This window comes from Ambystoma mexicanum, chromosome 4q, assembly GCF_040938575.1.
Source record: "Ambystoma mexicanum isolate Mex_15411 chromosome 4q, UKY_AmexF1_1, whole genome shotgun sequence".
Taxonomy (NCBI): Eukaryota; Metazoa; Chordata; class Amphibia; order Caudata; family Ambystomatidae; genus Ambystoma; species Ambystoma mexicanum.
The window spans coordinates 671,858,291-671,879,607 of record NC_090928.1 but is presented as its reverse complement, the minus strand read 5'-3'; the positions used below and the strand labels follow the sequence as shown (position 1 = coordinate 671,879,607).

Below are 21,317 nucleotides of genomic sequence, written 5' to 3'. Positions count from 1 at the left end.
TCAATATTGGCTCTTTCAACGAGTGGATCGAATTATAGTGCAGTGTGGATTGAAGGATAGTGGCTGATTGACAAGAGCACTTTAAGGGCCCGATTCATGGAATTTTCTGTGCTGTAAATAGGGACTTTGCGTGCCAAACAACATGTGAAATCCAGACTTTTTCGTACTTTGTGGGGACTTCGCGCAGGCTCAGCACGTCTGTGCATGCAGTCAATTGCTCTGCGCGAGACACTGCAGAGCGTGAGCGCTGCCTACGCAAAGGCCAGGGTAGGATGTGGAACATGGAAAATGGGGAAGAACATGGGAAAATGTGGGCATTGCGAGGAACAGGGCGCAGGCAGTCCAACGCATGCCCACAAATGCGCGGAGCGAAGCGTATTCATGGATCTTACCGCGTGAGCTCTCGTCCGGAAAAGGCCCACTGAAAGCCCTCAATCTATCCGCCACACGAAGGCAGACGTACAGACACTTGCACAAAGAAATCACCTATGTGCGGTGCGATTGCATGTTGGATTTAGGGGTGTGTGCACGCAGACAGGCTTCTGAACTAATGTAGGGGTGCACGAACGTAGTGTAGCGGGGTGCATGAACGGTTTATGGGGTTCACACGTAGAATTTCTGGGTTTTTACCAGAGTTACGGAAATTTGTACTAATGTGGTAGAGGTGCCAGTAACAGTTATGGGGGACCCCACTGTCTCCCTCCAAGATGGTTTTTAGTCAGCTTCTCTCCTGGTAAGATGGTACCCAAATGGTTTGGGCAGCTGTCCTGTCCGTCCAATAGAGCATTTAAGTGTATATAGTACCTGTGACACACTCCAAATTATGAATATGGCAATGTGCCAAGACATTTTGCCACGGATCAGATTGGACATTCATTTTCTCCCCACATCACTAGTCCGGCCTCTGACAGCCAATAGTGAAGTGTTTTAGGAGGTCCAGGTTATGGGTAATGAGGGGAGGAGAGAAATGCATCTTTTTTTAAATGACATTTGAAGTTGCATTTTTCTTTCTCAGAAAGTCACAACATGACAACTTTCTTCAATTTACATTTAACCACCATAAAATATATATTTTCTGATTCAGTGACTTATGCCGGGTCTGTGCACACTACTTTGACCACGGCATGACCTTCCTGGAGTGAGCCATCATTTCTCGCAGTTTATTCATACACCCAAATGAACATCAAACTTCATAAAACACATATTAATTTTACTTTCAATCACCTAACCAGCTTCTTAGATTTCTCTAATTTATGAGAAGGCCAAAATCACAGTTTTCATATTAACTTAAATTTTACACATCACATGAAATTGATATTAACATAGGACTGACAGTCTTTTGGTGATCTTTGAAATAAGTCCCAAATGAACCCATTGTGACACACGGTTCTCCGCTTCTTAATGAAAAGGTGTCCCATGTTATTTAAATGGCAATACATTAATATGGGCCATGCTTGAGTTTCCATTTCTCAACAACCAGGCAGTTTTGTTTTCTCCAAAGTCACATGGCCTGGACACCTGCTTATCCATGTTGGCTGTTTATATAACAGTCTTTAAGTTCCATTCCCATTTCCTGTTTGGAAATATGAGGCAGTTTATTGGAGCCATGATAGTCCTGAAAGGTCAGCCCTGCCTTTCCTTATCCGACCGTTCCACAATTTTGATCGGAAAACAGTGTATTTTTTAGCATGTTGCTGAAACAGACCTGCATTCCTGGTAGGCCTCAGCCAAAGGACTCTGCGGTCATAGAACCAGCTACACAGCATAGCAGTTCAATGGGGGAAGAAGCTTGAAAAGCAAGCTACATGTATAATTCTGAAATAAATGCCATTTTAAATCATCGAAAAGAGGTGTTTTACATGTAACAGTTTCGATGTAATCTGGGATTTCTGTCCATGTGTAATGTATTTCTTTAGTCTAACAGTTGCAAGGTCATGAGTATCCCTCTGTATTGTTCACACATAGGCCATTATTTACCATGGGAAACCAATGTCCACTTTAAAACTCCAAGTAGGCCTTTCCATTTAAATGTCAGTTTATATGTTGGAAAGTAAGTGTTTATGTTTGTGTCAAAGGAAATGTGTCACTTGGCTCCACTTGTAGAGATAAGTCACAACTTCACTTAGATTTCTAGATCACAGTCTTGTATTGCATTAGAACTCAATATAACCTGCTGCATAACCTGCTGCTGTTTGTCTACCTCAGTCAAACTGTGCCTTTTCCTAGTTTATATGATGTCAGCACCTGCAGCACCACATGTCTTTTTGGAATCCATTGGACACATTTAACAATATTACAGTTCTAAGGCACACTTTCCTTCACCTGAGTTACTTTCAATTTTGGTGAAGTTGAGTGAGGCCCATTTTTCACATTTACTAGGCCTCATGTTGGAAAATAAGTGTTTTGGGCTGGCCGGCATGTTCCAATGGGTCTCATCCATCAGCCAGCTTCAATCTCGCAGTAGTTGCCTTGCATGGAGTCTCAGTTCATATCATTCTGGGGCTGAATTTACACCCCCGCAAACCCACCCCTTGCTCTTTGACTTGGGTCACTCATAGGAAAGAGCAAGGGACAATTAGGGGCTTAATTTCTCTCTTTTTATTGATTTTGTTTCTGTTGGAGCACGTCCGCTCCTTTTCCCATCATGAGCCAGTGGGCTCTCTGGCCTGCACCCCTCTCTTCGGATTTTGGGGTATGGTCCTGGAAGCCTTCCCTTTCAGGGGCCTCCTTACCCCAGGCTGTGAAGGTTATGGAGTTATTGAGTCTGCAAAGACGAGTAAAAGAGAGGTTAAGTATATTGTACAATACCCCTTTTTCCGGTAAATACGCATACATTTTGAAAAACAGAACCACACATTGACCTTTATTTGAATTGCATTACAATTATCCTACAAACATTATTATTTTCAATCCTTTGCTGTACATTTCTTAATGAGTTACTTATTTTACTCACCTTATGTCTGTTTTAGTTTCCATCTGGATTTCCATTCTTCCCTTTCATCCTGCAGATTTTTCCTGGGCTCTACCCTCACTGGACTCCTCAATCAGCTGCAAAGCTTGTCTGGGGTGACAGCTCTTTAACTGATTGATATGGACCCATTTCTCTTCCGTGTGTTCTCCTTTAGGGATGCAGATCTCACAGGCTACAGGTGAAATTGTGGCAACAATTTCAAAGGCACCACGCCAAGATGGAAGGAACTACCGCTCTTTGGTCTGGTTCCTTTGATAATTGTACAGGGAGATCTTGTCACCTATTTCGTACTCCCTCTTCGTGGTCTTTAAGTTGTAGTAGGTTTTAACTCCTTCCACCAACTTTTCTAGGTAGCGCTGAGCATAAGCAAAAGCGTGCTGGAGGGATTTCCTTACATTTTAAATGTACTCATGGGTAATGGATATATTTATCAGTGTCTGCTCTTGTGTTCTGTAGAGCAGATACTGAGGTAGCACCATTTTTCATCCAGTCATGCGCTCAAATGGAGAATTTTTTGTTGTAGAAGATGGTGTAGGCCTAATTGCCATTAGGACAAGCAGTAATCAAATGTCGCAACTGGGTCCAGAGTCTGCCACAAACATCTTCAAGATGCCCACAATAGTCTTGTTGTACCTCTCAACCCCTGGCTCAAGGCAGGGTGGAAGGTAATGTGGAGCATTCTTTTTACCCCTAGAATCTTCCACATCTTTGCCATCACCTCGCTGGTAAAATGACTTCCTTGGTCTGACTCAATCCATTGCGGGAGGCCGAAACGAGAGAAGTTGCGGTTGATCATTAGTGCGGCAGCTGCCTTCACCTCACAATTCGGGCCGGAAGACATTCTAGTCAATTGATAAACAAGCATGTTACAGTCAACATGTTCTTGTTTCCTCTAGAGGAGCGAATCACTGGCCTGATGAAATCGACTTGCAAATATGACCAAGGCAGTGTCATTCCCCTTTTCTGTAGGGGAGCTTGGTGTGTGAGAGAACTTGGCTGGAATTGAGCACACACAAGACACCCCTTTAAGTAGATGTCGAGGTCCTGACCCATGTGGGGCCAGTATGCAACCGTGCGCAAGATTTCTAATGTCATATGAAACCCCCCCTATGACTGGCAGTGGCCGTGTCATGGCCGTGACTCAATATCAGACTTCAGAATGTGGCAGGTACCACCCACTGGTCACATCCAGATAGAGTTGTGAACAGGGGTTCTGGTGCCAGGTCTCACCCTCACCACCCCTCTCCCCGAAGGACTCTGTTGTTGCAACATCGCCACATGGCAACCCCGTTTTTTCAGCATTGGCGGTTGCCCTGTTGATGGGCCACAGCTGTTGCACGCCCTGGAAGAGTCCAAGCTGCACGGCCCGTTCACGTGACCATGTCAGCGGATGTACACAATGGGTTGCGTTGTGCGCTGTAGCTTAAATAACATCCCAAACTATTGTCGGGTGCTTCTGATTCACTCCGTCTACAGTAGCGCTACTTTGTCTCATCTGCTTGACTTAGTTCCAGTTTTGAATCCAGCCTGTTTCACTGACCCGTCTTTGCCTGCCGATTCTGTTTTGGTCTACCAGCATGTTACCGTGCTTGGCTTCCTATCACACTTCCTTTGTCTGGCGATTCTGTTTTGATCTGCCAGCACGTTACCCGACTTGGCTTCCTAACGGACCTCCTTTGCCTGTCGATTCTGGTCTTCCATTTGCTAGCAAGTTGACGAACCCAGCTTCCCTCCGATTACATGCCTGCTTTACCTAGGAGCAGGTTCCGATCTCCTGCGTCATCCGCTACTGATCAGCTGTGTGCGGCGGACTGCTCTTCACATCTCTTTGCAGCAGCAGAACACTCAGTCCACCAGCGTTCATTCAGGTACCTCTTACTGCGCAGTGTGACTAGTCTCGTCTCTATCTGCTTACCTGTGTGTTGTCCTGCCTTACTTGTAATTCAGTGGACTTTCTTGTGTGATACGTGCACTCGGGATGCCCTGCACCAACCCGGATCTAGAGCTACCCTTGTTCCAATGGGTTTAATTGCTATACTAATCTCCCTCTTTATTATTTTCTCCAGTCGCTGTTTTCCCTTCCACTCCTTCCTCTTCTGGAGCGCCCAGATACCCAACTCTCCTAGCATTGTGTCACCTGATAAGGAGGGTTTGGTTGGTTTCTTTCTTTCCATATATGACAGGGACTCCCCACCTAGGCTATTGATTACTCCTATTTTTAACTCTAGGCACTAAGGAACAGCACACCTGATCATTAATCCTGATCCTTGATTCCTCTCTACGCAGTCTGAGTCCCTTCAAATCAGGTTACTACAAACACCAGAAGTTGCATTCTGTTTTTTATTGTTGGTTGTCAATAACTTTGTTCTTCTTTCCTTACAGCTTAGGCCCTTAGCAGTGTTGCTACCCGCTCTTTCACTTGATCAACTTTTCTGTCTGGTCTTCCTTGACTTCAGCAGAGAGGTTTATCGAGAGGAAGAGCTCGCTCAAGTGAGGAGGCCTGGGTTAAGGAATAACCCAGGCTCTTCTATCAAGTTCAATGGGTCAGGAAGACAACTGAACATGGCTGGGCTCCACTTGCCTGAGAGTCAGTGAGTGACAGATAGGGATATCTGTACCAACAAACCGTTTTGGATTCAATACATTTTGGAAAACTTCCACAACATCCGGAGATCATCCTCTTTCCCAGTATTATCCGATTCTGTCAGAGGAAAATTCACGGGGTCTTCAATATGCTGACAACATTTCCCAATGATTGGGTCCTCTTTATGTGCAGTGATCAAATCTGCATCTGAGGTATCTTTACTCCACTGGGCAGTCAAGAGTTCGCTGTTTGCATGAGTTTGACCTGGTGACAGCAGCAGCTTGAATTTCACCTAGCAGGGATTCTGTTTTGAGGAAATCCCTCTGTAGAGCACCGGATTTAGCCAGCTGGTCAGCCAGGTCATTCCGAGTCTTATCTGGCCCCTCTATTTTGGAATGACTCCTTATTTTCTTACAATAGATGGTCAGCTCATTGGAGGTCACCAGATCGTCAATTGACTGGATCAGTTTGGCATGCTTTAGGTGTTGTTGTTGGCACAAAGCATGCCTCAATTCTTCCAGTTAATCAGGTGCTCCACAAACCCATCCCTGACATAATCAGAGTCAGTGATTATGACCAGTTCATTGAGTTGGTGGTGCACTGCAGTGAGGAGGGCTTGAGGAACGGTATATACAACAGGTAAACCCAAAATGTGTTTTTAACGAGGGGTTTGTGCTTCAAAAGGGTTAATATAACTGTATGCAAGCAAGGGGAACACAAACTGCCTCCTGCTCCTGCAGTGTGTGCATATCAGAAATCCATTATTGATCTCTGGAAACCATGTCAGAACAACAGCCCGAAGGGCTAGGTGTGCATACCTTCTTTACCAAAATAACCTTTGGGTCTGTTTTTTTAAAAGAAGAACAAACAATTATGCAAAACATAGGAGCCTCCAGGCTACATAGAATTTATTATTCACCTGTCTACATCTGGTTCCTATTCAACAAAAGATAAAAAAAATGGCTCATTCTTTGAGACACCATTGCATATAAAAGACAAACACAGTTAACGTCTGACTTCCAACACATATATATATATATATATATATATACACAATTTACAGAAAAAATAAAAAATGTATCACAACATGGGTTTAGGTAAAGTGCCACTTGAGGAACATATATAATTTCCTTGTCAATTACTCTAGGTTCAAACTCTTTTCCAAATTGGTGTTTTTTTGGTTTTCTAGATACTTGAAAAGCAGTTTGAATATCAGCATTGAATGGAACCTCTTCTCCTAAGACTAAACAAGAAGTATCCACCGAATTACACAAAGACGGGAAGAGAAGCCATGCCGCTGAGATCAGAACGGCGGGGATAAGAAACATGACACACTGAGCTTGAAGAACTCTTGGAAATTGAACATTCCAACACAATGCAGCATCAGAATTACATCCATCCACTAATCACGAAGCACGCATATGATACAGCTTAAAACCCAATGTGTTTTTGACACACAGCGCTTCGAGCTGTTGTTCTGACATGGTTTCCAGAGATCAATAATGGATTTCTGATATGCACACACTGCAGGAGCAGGAGGCAATTTGTGTTCCCCTTGCTTGCATGGCTTGATGAACGGCCATCAACTGTGCAACCTGACTTCTTCGGGGTCCTGTTTTATAACCAGCAGAGGGTTCCAGGTATCATTCACCCAGGCTTTCCCAGTGTCAGCCACCAGTTCTATCCCCCCATTGCTATCAACATGATAGGAGAACCCATCCACATAAACTGTGGGTATACCCTGACACGTATCTGACACGTATCTTCTTCATAGACCTTGTGTGGGGAAATTAAGTACCCCTGCATGTTGTTGTTGGTCACTAGACTTTCAACCTCAAGACAGTATTCTTGAGCATGATCATGCAAGTCTGCCAACCTTTGCACTTGGGGACTCCACTTGTTTTGGCCATATCTGACCTCTACAGGAAAGCCTTACATGGACAGAATCCAGGAAGTAATTCTGGAATTACTAACATTCCCCATCTGGATTATTTCAATTTGTAGATATTGCAAGGGTTGGTGAGGAGTCTTGACAATTATGTACTCCCCCCTGTATGAATGGGCGGTAAGTTTGCAAGGTTTTGCTTGTGTACGAGATTACTTTATCGACCTTGTCATGCTTTTGATACAATACCGCTGTTAGGCAGGTATCTGAAAACCCTGTCTCCAAGAAGAGCTCCTTATTCTTGATGGGGCAAGCCAAAAAAGGGGCTTATGGAAGGCTTCTTTTCAGTTGTGTAACCACCTCATTTTGTCCAGGCCCCACTCCCACTTGACTCTGGCCTTTAATAAATGGGCCAACGGTCGTGTGACCTCTGCGTAGCCTTCAATTATCTTTCTACTATAATTATTGAGTCCAAGAAGGCTTCTTAATTCTTGAAGAACAGTAGGGTCTTTTAATTTCAATAAGGCTTCCACCTTCTATGCCTGGGGACCAAGACCCTCAGGGGTGATTTTGTGCCCCAAGAAGTCCACGCAGGGCTTACACCACTGTGCCTTCTAGAAGGACAGTTTTGCTCTGGATTTCTGCAACTGGGTCAGAACATAGCAAATTTCTGCTATGTGTTCCTCCACAGTTGAGCTCTTAATTAAGACATCATCTACATAGGTTGGGTTTCCCTTTCATCCAAATCGGGCATGTTCTTATGCAGAAAGATGTTGAACTCATTGTTGAAGTTTATGTATACAAAGGTGGTTTGGTTCCAGGTGTATTGTTGACCCCGGCGGTGAAGGCAAGCTTGAATTGGTCTTCCCTATTCACGGGTACAGTACAGTAGCCGTTAGTCAGATCAACGGCTCTGTACACATTTTACTTTTGGATCTGTGCCAGCCTTTGATCGATGGAGGGAAGTGGCCATCTTGACATTGAACCCATTCATTAAACTCCCCCAGGTCTGCACAAAGTCTCCATTGACCATTGGGTTTGAGTATCCCCAGTACCGGGTTGGTAAAGGTACTCTGAATTGGACAAATTATCCCATGAGATTCTAAGTTTTTAATAGTCTCTGTGATTGACTCCTTGGATGCGAGAGGTAACCGGTATTGTTTCACAAATACTGGAGCCATCTCGGGGACCATGGGCATGATGGTTGAATGTATATCTGTGCATCCACAGTCATTTTAGCTTCTGTCTTTGCTCCTTGGTATTACGGGCATCAGCAAGATTGATCGGTTCTTCGACCATCTGCTTCAAGCTTGGGAGCCTTCAAGCCACAAGCTTGGCAATTTTGGCGGTATCCTCCAGTTGGGTGGAGAGATCTCTTGTTACAGTGTTGACCTGGACTGAAGTTTTCAGGGATGTGAGGTAGTCATTGTTGACTCTGAATACTACCTGCTTCCCTGATGTCACAGGTCACCTCTTCCACCCCATAAGGCCAGGAAGAGTACACCAATTTCCCCCTTGTCTGTTAAAAACCTTCTCTGGTGGAATAACGTCACTGATGTCTAAGCAGTCATTTGGGATTGGTCCAATGATTTCATTACCTAAATGAATCGAATAATGTTAGGCATCAACCGCCATTCCAATAAAGGTGTCTGTGCCCAACATGATACTTCGAGGGTCGCTGTTATCCCCCAATATTCTAATGATGTTGTGCTCTAGGTCTATTAGAGGAGTTTGATTTAAATACAAACCTTGATGGTGGAGATGATCATACAAATTGATATAGTTGTCCTGATGTTTGAGGTTCTTTCCTCGCTTCATTTTGAGGGGAAGAGTAAATTGTCGCATTTGTCCTGGGATGGTAACCTCTTCTCACACTTGAACTTCAGCAACATAAGGTAGCAATTGAGCTGCCCGGAATGCTTTTTCCGTGTTGTCAAGGCCTATAGGGTCACCCCCGTTGGGACCAGGCTTTATTATTAATTGGGTCGAAATTAATTGTAAATCGATTGGGAATGTCACTGCCTAAAGGCGGAAGGTGTCATGATCTCTGCTTCCAAAAGGTCAGGGTTTTCCCAACTCCCTTGGAAGCAGATCCATAACCCAGGTTCCGAGTGCCAACCAGTCCCAATTGGGACCTTTTGGACCCAGTCCTGGCGCCAGTGGCACCAGGCTCATAAATATGCCCAGTCCCAGCGCTGGAAGCGCCGGGCTCATAATGCTTGGGTGGACTTACCTGCAGCAGACCATGCTGCTTACTTGCCTGCCAGTTGAGCCTCTGATCCCCTTCTGTTTGGAACTACTTTTCCTGTTGGGTGGGGCTGGAGCCACTCCCTAGATTCAGAACACTGGAACTCTTCTGGAAAGCAGGAACTCTTTTCTTACCAGGAACTCTTTTCTTACCTTGGCGTGGCTGTGGAAGGAGACACCTAAGCACTACAGGAGGCTATTTAAACCACACCCGGTGGATGAATCTTGCTTTGCGTTATTCTGCACCCTCTGCAGCAGAACGCTCATCGTGTCTTCTGCATCCGGTCCTGAGCCTAAGGAAAAAGGCTTACCATCCTGAATCCAGTCTTCAGCAACACCTATAAAGACAAGAAAGAACAGGTTAGCATTCCGGCATCTGAAAGGCAAAGGCTTACCTACTCTTCGTGCGCTCCGGAGGTCTTCACACTGCATTCCGGCATCTGAAAGACAAAAGCTTACCAACTCTTCGCACGCTCCGGAGGCCTTCGGCGCTGCATCCTGCATCTGAAAGACAAAACAAGGTGCGTTTAAAGACATTGGGGAACTTTAATACTCACGTGCCATTACTCCTTTCCACATCTAACCCAGTGGGTATTCCGGCACCCTGCAGCCGCTCCGAACTCGTACCTGCAAAATAAAAAGACAGTTAGAGCGCATCGTGAAGCAGGCAACAAGCGCTTACTTACGTGCTTCCAGGCGCTTCTATTCATCACACGGGCTCCATCTTCAACTCACTTCAGCCCGTCATCCGCCATCGCCGGAACCCTGCAAAACAAGAGACATCATTACTAAAGACTTTAAAGACATTTGAATGACTCGAAACTTACCGTTCGTGCAGTAAACGACGGACAGCAGTCCTCTGAAGTCAAGTGGCCTGCGCTACCTATCCAGTGAAGAAACTGGTTACAGCACCCTGCCCCGAGGCAGATGGAGAGCTCGGCATTCACTTACCTAAGGTGAGAGCGTTAACCTTTGGGGGTCTACAGGAGAGGAGAAGAGGAAAGAGATAGGGACACCCCAATAACCCCAGTTCATTAACCCCATATTTTCTATCTGCAGACATCTTACTCTACACGTCAGGCATACAGTGCACAGAGGTCCAGCCCAAAGAGCCAACCGGGTGCTACACATCACCTTTGAAGATACAGTAGTCGCCCAGTCAAGACCGGCGCCTCTGCGAGAATCAGGTGAGCGTTACAGAAGGGACATCTCCCAGCAATTATGTTCTATTCTTTAGTTGCGAATTGACATTTTTAGCATATACCTGCTATATAGGAGATTTTTTAAATTTGGGGTTTCCAGGCCTACTTCCCATTTATCAATCAATTTAAATGTGGGAATGGTCTGATCTTTTGGACATTTCCTGAATAATGCTTCGCTGATGAAGCTTCTTCCGTTATTCAGGCATACTCTGGCGAGGACAGGCTCTTCCCCCTCATTTATCTGAATGGTGAAAACACGTTGTTCACCCTTTATCTGTATGTTGGTCAAACTTTGAGCTGGTTTTTCATCTTCTTTGGTCACATTTCCTCTGATTTTGAACTCCTATAAAATTTTAGAGTATTCGCATCCAGTGTGGAATGCCACTTAAAACTGGGAGGAAGGTTGATTTTCAAGAATTGAGAAGAGTTCCCATCACCAGTGTGTTCTCCTAAAGAGGTAAAAGGAATGTGTGGGACCTGTTGGTCCAGAAGACCTTGTTTACTCAGTCGATCAGAGGTGATAATCTCCTGAGGAGATCATTCCCCAGTTAACAAGGTGTGCCCTCTGGAGTCACGACTATCACTGAATGTTTCAGCTGATGCCGTCCAATTTTTATTTCCAGATGCGCAATCCCTTCAAGGGAAATATCATTCCCGTCAAACTTTTGGAGTGGTACAGGTAGTGCTGTGAAGGGATTGTGGTGGCCTTCTCCCTGTCCTGAGATTAGTTGGTCAAAGGCCCTTTTGGACAGGAAGGTGGCTTGGGATTCAGTATCCACCAGAGCTGATTATTCACACTGACCCTGCACCTGCAGTCTCCTCCAAGGTGCAAAGAAAGTGTGAGTTATTTGACATCCCAGTGGTCATTTTCTTAACATTGAACACCAACACTGGGTGATCTTGGGCAATTTTCTGTGTCAGAGTTTGGGAATCTGTAAAGAAAACTTTGCAACACACAATGGGAGTTGTTGGGTAACCCTCCTTTTCCCCAGCTCCTTGGCTGTCCACCTTTACCTGGCAACAGTTCTCAGAACCTGTTTGGAGAAAGGACACCCCTCTGTTTCAATTTTGTCTGGCTTGCCCTTTCAGGGTTGAAGTGTTTCTTGTTCTGGGTCGGTCTCCATACTTACCCTGTCCCACTCAGGGTCTTTTGGGACCCATTGTTCTTTGGGAGGGATACCCCCATTTTGGAAAGAGGCTTGCTTCCCTGAACCCTCCAAGGATTATTCTATTTCAAAGGGAGTTCTTTTTTTTACTTCTACTTCTCCTCCTCTCTTCTTTAGGTTCCAGCTTTTCAGGTTTAGAAGATTCATATTCAGGCTCAGAGGTTTCCAAGGGTTTTGGTTCGGTAGGAAAAGAAGCTTCCTCTAGGGCTTGGCATCTCCCTTCCACCTGGGCCCCCTCCTCAGAAACCCGTTGGTTTTCAGAATGTTTCTTCTGTCATTCCCCCCTGGGGAATCAGACCCGGGTGTTGGGGTGTTCTGGGTAGGAGCTTCCAGTTGAGGGTTCGACTAAGCCCTCAGCATGCGTCCCAGAACGTTGGTCAGTTGCTGGACCTGTTACTCTATTTGGGAAACTTACAACTGGGTTGTATGGAGGTTTCTGGTCATACATCTGCTGCTCCCAGAAAGGGTAACTGTCCCTTCTCCTGGAGTAGCTCGAGTATTAGAAATTTCCCCCATAATTTTCCATCCTGGGTCTCCCTTTTCTTGGGTTCAAGGATCTATTGTACTGGAAGCGGGGATAGAGAGGTGGATTATTTTGGAAATTCTGGTCCGGGGGTAGCTGGGAAAAAAAGTTCAGGTTGGTAGGTGGAGTGATACTTCTTTCTTGAGGAAAGTATGGAGGGAGTTTTTCCGGGGCAGTACTTACCTGGTGCCCCCCCCCTGTGCTGGGGGAGTGTATACATACCCCAGGATTGGCCCATTAGACTTGTATCTCTGGCTTAGATAGGTGGCAGGGTCACATGGAGCATCAGTCTGGTATCATGCCTGACTACAAATCGACTGGGCTGGGTCAGAGGGGGTCCTGTGCCTTCCATTCTGTTTGTTGGCAGAAGTAGTATTTTAGGTCCCCCTGTCTCCAGATCCAATGGAGGGGTAGTTTTCACCTCTGCCAACTTTGCAGCGGCAGGTGTAGACAAGGGCTTTGAGGTTTGGAGTGTGTTTTTACTGTCAGTGGGCTTATGGACCTCATAGATCCTGGTGGCCTGTTCAATCACCCAATCCAAGGTCTATGCTCATGGAAGTCTCGCACCAACTGAGTCATAATGTGTTTAGGGAGTGCATGGAAGTAAGTAGTCACAAACACCCTACTATTGGTATTACTCACCTAGGAGTCTGGGCAAATGCTCATTTCAAATCCTGCACAAATTGTCTAAGCGCCTGGTCTTCCCCACACTGCAGGTTATATGCTGCCTTGCGGGCCTCCTGTTGGCTTATGTGGGTAGAAAAATGTTTCAAGATGGCCACATGGATCATTTATAGTGATCTTGATCCTCCAGCCCGGCAAAGAAGCTGGAGTATTCGGGGGAGAATGTCCACAGCTGGGAGAATGTCCAGCTGTGTGTGTGTGTTGGTGGAGTGGATCTTAGAATGTGGTGAGGGGTCTGGAACCTAGGTGGCACCTAGGTTCTAGGGATGCTGGTTAGTGAGAAAGATATAGATAGCCAGAGGGAGTAGAAGCTTGTTACCTGCTCTCCTTACTTACCTTCCTCCCTGTAACTGAAGCAATAAAGCAAGCTTACCTTTTATACATATCTAGCTCTGGAGTGGTTCCTGGGTTCTGCCTGATGAACATGCCACCCAAGAAGATACAGTTCCCATCATTTTTAATTCCAAATGATCTCATCATGTGCTCATAAATCTCTAAATGTACCCATACCTAATATTTTGCATTCTTGTAGTAGGGAGTCATGAAGCTCTTTATGGGCTTGATCTGTTGCATTGGGTCTTTCATCAAACCTTTTTCTGTTTGGCAGCCTTCCTTTTCCACTGCACCTGAGTCCACTCGCCTTCTGACTGTTACTGTTTGTAGTCCATTCCCTGTCCTCTAGATACTCCCTATCTCTGTGGGATTGAGACTGCCTGGGCAAGGCCTCTCAGGTCTGGACTCCTCACTCCTATGGTGCCAGGAACTCTCAGGGTCATTTCCCCTGTAGTCCCCTTTTGGCGCAGAAGAGTACTCATTGCTTTCATCCCTCCTTGCAGGTAGGCTGGGGAAATGCCCCCTTCCACTGAATGTGCAGAGGTTTTCAAAATGCTCTTCCTAGTCCCAAACATTGGATCTTCCGTTTCTGCAAAGCAGATGAAGTGGTCTCTTTATAGTTTAATTTTCTGCCAATCCAACTCCCTGAACATTTCATCATAGGAGTTCTCATGGTCAGAAGTACTCATTGCAGTATTTTTGATGTCCCAGGATGCACTGGTCCGGCTACCATCCCTTTTGCTTAGTAGAGATGAATATTCATCAACATGTGATAAGGACTGGCCTTCTGGCTCAGTTTGACTGATCAGGGTGCCTCAAAGCCTGTTTATATCTTTCTATTTCGTTTGCCAATCTCTCACACCTGTATTTCTTGGTACCTATCTCTTGCTGGGATACAAAGACCTGAGTTTTTAATTCTGACACAAGGGCTTGATTGGTCTTGAGCTCTTTTCTTTGACCCATTAGTAAATCTTCTCATTGTTAGATTTCCTCATAATTTGACTCATTTTCTTTTGTGAGACCTGCATTGTGCGCGTATATTCTGAGCGATTTGCCTTCAAGAAACTAATCTCATTTCTGCACTGCCTGTAACTGATCAGCTTCCGCTTGCCTCACACGCTCCTTCAATTCACTTTTTCACACCTAAGGCCAGTCACTTCCTGAGAATCTGATTGTCCTATTCTTCATCCATTTTCAACTGATGCATCTACTGGTTCAGGAGGTCTTTTTCCTTCATCAATTGCATATTCTGCTTTTTCAAATGGCCCATGTTTTGGTGAATCTGATCAAATTCACCTTGGGAATCAATCCCTTTTATAAACAGCTGAATATTTACGGCTTTTAGTTAATTTATGGTTTGTTTAAAAGCTACAACTTCCTCTAACAACATCCTACTGTAAACCGTTTGATCAATTGTCTTGGCTTGGAGTGTGCTCACATCCTCCATGAATTGCCCATGTGCATCATGCAGTGCTGAGAGTTGCATTCCCAGCTCAGCGCTGGACTGCAAATGGGTTTCCATCTCATCTTTGAGTTGTTGAATGCAGCCTTCATATTTTTGCTCTGCAATGTGACTGTTTTGTAATTTGTCTTCTATTTTATCTAATAATTTCTGTGTCTCTTCTAGGTCCCCAGTTTTATCCAGAAACGGGCTTCTTTATTTTGCCATCACTCTTCAGCTAATTGCAAATGAAAGTATAAATAAGCCGTGAGCTGTGCCATTTGAATCTGTTCTTCCTTAATATTTTGTCATATACAATTGTTCTAACTTTTTGTGTAACAGACCCCTATCCAGCCAAATATCAGTGGTTGCTGGTGTAACTTCCTGTATAATTCTGGCCTGCCAGATGCCTGCATCCATCTCTGGCCATTCACCCCCAAAAAACAACTGTGAGAGAAGATGCTGTCTGACCTGTTCCATTTCTACAGCACTCATGCTAAACATTGACTTTTTAAAAACAAATTTGTAAACACGTTCTACCCCAACACAGTCCATTCTTTTGCGGTCAGCAAATGTCTACAATTTTTTTCATTAAATATCTGGTAAAATCAGATTACTTTTGGATTACTTTGGGTACTTTTGTTCCTCAATAACTCAATACTCCTCTGATTCCCAGAGGTCAAACCAAAGTGGTACTTCAACAAAACATGAATAAACCGGCAAACACCTAGTGATTTTACACATAAATGAATGGCCTGCTATTCCATGGAGTTCTCATGAGTCAGAGCAACAGTCTAATTCCCGGCTCCCAAGCCCCCATTTTGTAACAATATCTATTGAGGATCACTAGCAACACAGGGAAAGACCTTCTCCCCCCTGTTAAAGCACCACACCAAATACCGTTATTCCTGTAATATTTAGTTCACTTAGCCCTGTTTGAACAATATATAATATCATTAAGGCTTTATCCCCCTGTGCCACACTAAGCCAAGAATCAGGCCAGGGAATTGGGATAATACATTTTTTGTAGCAACAAATGGTTTTAATAGATATCTAGAAAACAATTTACACGTGCCACTGTCTCTGTGGCAAATCTAAACAAAATAGATGGGACACTTTTCGTTTTGCATTTGACAGAATACAAATCAGGTTCATTCTTTTTATATTGAAGCTGGGCTTCATCTCTCTGCACCAAAAATACATGCATTTGAGGACACACACAGTTTATTTCGAATCAGCACCTTTGTTCCTTCTTTACCCAAAGCAGTCTCAAATCTTTCTGCTATGAGTGTCCCTTGCTCACTCCCAGGAGAGAGTGTATTTCTATCACTGGAGACACACACCTGGCTTATTTTGACATGCAGGGTTTGGGACCCTGGAATGGATAGGGATTTTTGCTTTTAGCACAAAGGCACATTCAAATAAAAGGCAGGGTTTTGGGAAATGGGACCAATTGGACAAATTTATTTTTGGGACATAGCACACTCAAATGAACATCAGGGTTTTAGGATTTTCGTTTTGGGAAAACTAGCACATCCAAATGAGTAGCCGGGTTACACAATAACATTAAAGACTAGAGTCATTTACTGTGCACTGGGATGATCTTTGTCAATTTCAATGTTTGACAAAACATCACCATGTGATAAATGACACTATGGGAATTAATTAAATAAAATCTTTAGTTAAATAAGCTAGGGGTATACACACTCTTACACCACCCGGTCGACTAATGGAAGAGAACCCACTAATGAAAAGGAAGGGGTTAAACAGACAGCTTCCCCTCACACTTCAGTTTTCAATGGATGTGGTGTTTTTCTATAGGGGAATACATTTAGTTATATTTTTAGTCAAATATGGCCATTGTCTACACTGTTGGGTCCCCCCTACCCACTATGCAGGAAAGAGATTACGGCTGGCAGATTGCCCGCACAACTTTGTTGTCATTTGGATCAATCTACTTACATGGGAGACCTTAGTTATTTGGCACTCATGGAAACAGCAATGCTCATCTTCAGAAAGCACATATCTGGTCATGGGCTTCTGACAAGGATAGTCAACAGCACCCAGTCCTCATCTAGCCCCTCAAATGTTCGGCCCAGTCAGCTTTTAGGTTTCCCAGTCTCTGCCTCCCATGCAAGGTTTAAGGCCACTCAATGTATGCAACTGTCTCCTTCCAAGGTGGTTTTTAGTCAGCTTCTCTCCTGGTAAGGTGGTACCCAAATGGTTTGGGCAGCTCTCCTGCCCGTCAAATAGAGCATTTAAGTTTATATAGCACCTGTGATACACTCCAAATAATTAATATAATATGGCATTTTGCCAAGCCATTTTCCCACGGATCAGATTGGACATTCATTTTCTCCCCACCTCTCTAGTCCGTCCTCTGCCAGCTAATAGGGCAAGTGTTTTAGGAGGTCCAGTTTATGGGTAATGAGGGGAGGAGAGAAATGCAGCTTTTTTTTAAATGACATTTGAAGTTGCATTTTTCTTTCTCAGAAAGTCACAACATGACAACTTTCTTCAATTTACATTTAACCACCATAAAATATATGTTCCGATTCAGCGATTTATGCCGGGTTTGTGGAAACTACTTTGATCGCGGCATGACCTTCCTGGAGTGAGGCATCATTTCTCGCAGTTTATTCATACACCCAAATAGTTATGAACATCAAACTTCATAAAATACATATTCATTTTACTTTCCATCACCTAACCGTCTTTTAGATTTTTCTAAGTTATGAGAAGGCCAGAATCACAGTTTTCATATTAACAGTTCTTTCTCCAGTGTGTCCGCTACCGATCTACGACACCCCACCAGGGAAAGGAAGAAGGGACTATACGTAGTCCCTTCTCCTTTCCATAGTTCCCATTGAATTGTTTAGATATTTTCCTTTTTTTTTAATGGCCATAATGGAAAGGGAGATGGGACTATGTGTAGTCCCTTCTTCCTTTCCCTGGCGGCGTCTCGCAGATCGGTGGCCATTTTGGTTTGTTTCATTTTTTTATTGTTTTTAATGGCCGCCATGGAAAGGGAAAACGGACTTCGTTTTTCCTTCCCCGGCGGCCATTTTTTTAACTTTTTGTTTCTTTTCACAAACGCCTGAGCGTTTCACAACAGAAAATAAATGCTTTTAGTACCCCGGTCTTACTGGCCTATAACTCTGGGCCCAGGGGCATTACCTAAAGTGGTAATGCCCCCCTGCTTGGGGTTTATTGCTTAAATAGCTGATATGGTGTGGCATACTTCTTGAAGTGTTTTGAGGCATTGAGAAAGGCTCCAGAAAAAAGCAAATAGGGAACATTGAGCGCTCTATTGTTCTCACAAGGGCATATTTGGGAGGGATAGTGCTCAAAAACAAATCTACAATTGGCATGTGAATGTACATTTTACTTATTTGCTTTACTGGTGTATCCATTTGGTCCACTGTGTTTCAAACCTGAAAGCGTCCTTCCATGTCTTTATTATGCAAATGACGGTCTTAATTAACTATCTCATGTTGGGAGGGATGGTTTGTGATGTTACAGACGGGGACATTTCAGTTTAAATATAATTATATATTTTTTAGTCCTTTAGTAACATCTGTTACTGGTAACTAATTTAAAGGGGCTCATTTTGAAAGCATAAGAATGGTGAAAATTGGCCCTGCAAGAATTGTAATCTTTATTTTGATGTTACAAACAGACCTCTGCCAAAGGCACACTTGCCACCAAACCATCTTACTGCTTTAGAACCATTGACCTGCAGGCTGCATACACCTCTTTGGTGCAGGCACATTACCTACTGAGCTATTTACTGGAATTGATGTTCTGTGCAGCAGATATATTAACCCCCTTAATTATATTATTTGAATTAGGAACTGGTGGGATTGAAACCTGTAACTTGCAGATTACTCGCACAGTTCATCGGAAGCTCAATAAAACCCTTAAGAAAACAGCATTTGACAGATTCTGGCGATTTTCTAAACAATAGTTTCAGCTCTATGACTCCTGAAACATAATTACAATTAGTTGGATGTCGAAAGGCACTGCCTGCTGCTAATTCCTGTTTGCTGGGTTATCTGCTGGACCCAAGTGAGACATAGGGGCTGTACAGCAGTGTGATGGGGCAGTTTATGGGCCCACTAACTCTACAGTTGCCACTGGGAGACCGATGAGCAAAGCAGGACAAGTAAACACATTGAAGCTGAACACTGCTAGCTGCCGGCCTGTTCACAGTCCTAAGTTTCACTTCACTGCGCTTTAGCTCCGGGTGCACGTGCATGGACATCTGGGGAGATCTGCACAGATGCATGCGCAACCCCCAAATATGCCAGACTTAGGGTGTTCCTGACATTTGATGCATATACACTCCAACGTCAGGTTCAACTACCAAGAACATTACTTACTGGCCCGTTAAAGTACTTGCACTGACACAACCAGGGATGTATTTCAAGGAACCAAACAAAAGATTAATAAAATGTTTCATGTTGTGTGGGCTGCTTATAATCAATTCTATCCCTTCTCTCAATGTGCAGAACGGAATGTCCTAAATAATCACTAAAATTGACATTTTTAGCTTTCCTCTACTTAGCCCAAAGTGCCACTCCCATCACATACACACAGTAATTAAATTCCTTAATCTTTGGTGGATGGGTGCTTTAGTTTGCCACAAAATAAATTCTGCAACACTGACCGACCACAACTAACTACAGTGGAACATAAAATAGCAATGTACCTTCCCCAAAGAAAAAAGGCGCACTCGACCCCCACGGGCAGGAAATTAATTGAGCCAACGGTCGCCATTGCAGATGCAGCCGGCGACACAGCCAAAGGCGAAGCAGCAAGCAACAGTTGAACTTTGCCCTCTCGCCAAAGACACTCCACACATGTTCATATCTACATACATACAAACAGTTACATAGTACGTCCCGCGGTTGCATACAAATTGTTCGTTTTACAACTGTTCGAATTACAATTGACCTTTTCACAACTGACCGAATTGTGAAGGTCAGTTGTAACATATATGTGGGGGGAAACCCCCCACTACCCCCACCCAACGCCAAACCCCTATATATATATATATATATATATATATATATATATATACGGTCAATTGTGAAAAGGTCAATTGTGACCCTTTAAATTCAGTCAATTGTTCATTCGAACAATTGTAAACGAACAATTTAGGTAATACCCGTCCCGCTCGGCTCGCTGCACTGCTTACTTACCTTCAGAAGAGTCTTCTTCGCTTTGTACAGTGCAGCAGCCTGTAGCACATAGCAGGGCCAGGGAGCAGCAGGCAGTCAAGCGGGGCGGCGGTGTGATAGAAAACCCTGGAAGGGGTTTGCCAGCGTTGCTGCTGTACACAGCCGTGGGTTGAATGGAAAAGGGCACGTCAGGAGTGCACTGTGACCTCTGGGGGGGTGGGGGGGAGAGGGGGGGAGAGTCAACGCACCTCCTCCCTCAGGGTTGAACAAGGCAGAGGTGCGGGGAGGGGGGAGAGTAATATATATATATATATATATTTTTTTTTTTTTTTTTTTTTCTTCACCATGCACCGCCAGGCATTGGCATTTCTACTCACCACAATCCAATTTTCACTCGCCAGAGCAGTGTTCCTCCATGTATACATAAATGAATAAAATAATAAACACTTAATGTCCCGACTATTCGGCTTGGGGTGAAAATGAATTAAACATTCTGCAGAAACTGAATATCGCTTTTTCAGCCGGGATTTGGCCGAATACTCACTTTAAGCCAAATTTCTGTACACCCCTATACTGTGAAGCACCAGACCCTTATGGAGTCGGCAAAACATTCTAAAAACTTTATGTGCAGTTGCAACTCCTTCACAGACCACCGACCTCCAATGAAATCCTCACCTCACCAAGCTCTACATCTTCTGAGGCTGGTATCGGATTATTAAAAAAGCGCAGGGTGTGAACCAAAAATTGCTTTTCCGTTCCAGGCGTTTGCATATTTTAGCTACCAGGCCAATTCTTTGCAAACGTCTTTGTGGAGCGTTCTAACCTTCAAATTCTGCAGAGATCTGTAATGTAATAGAGTAGGAAAAATGGCCTGAATAGAGGCTAATAACAGACCTATAATCCTGGCCAACCTCTGACGTGTCAGCCCCTGCGCCCAAAGGGCCTGAACTATTTCCTCACTTTTTTTTTCCTCCGATTCCTGGAACAGGGCAACTGAAGCATGGCAGGGACGTCATTTGTGGGTCAGCAGGATTCGCAGCTGTGACCCCCTGAGGCCTCCCTTGCTACCCCTAAAAAAGAATTAATATATATATATAT

General features: G+C 44.2%; 1 long non-coding RNA gene across 1 annotated transcript in view; it reads right to left on the bottom strand.

The window, feature by feature from the left end:
- Positions 1 to 1,146: 1,146 nt before the first annotated feature.
- Positions 1,147 to 21,317, bottom strand: part of LOC138467925 (uncharacterized) — a 41,718-nt gene continuing 21,547 nt past the window's right edge. The window contains exon 2 of the long non-coding RNA XR_011268167.1: positions 1,147 to 2,764. This is a non-coding gene — a long non-coding RNA (uncharacterized lncRNA). The remainder of the gene's footprint in view (positions 2,765 to 21,317) is intronic.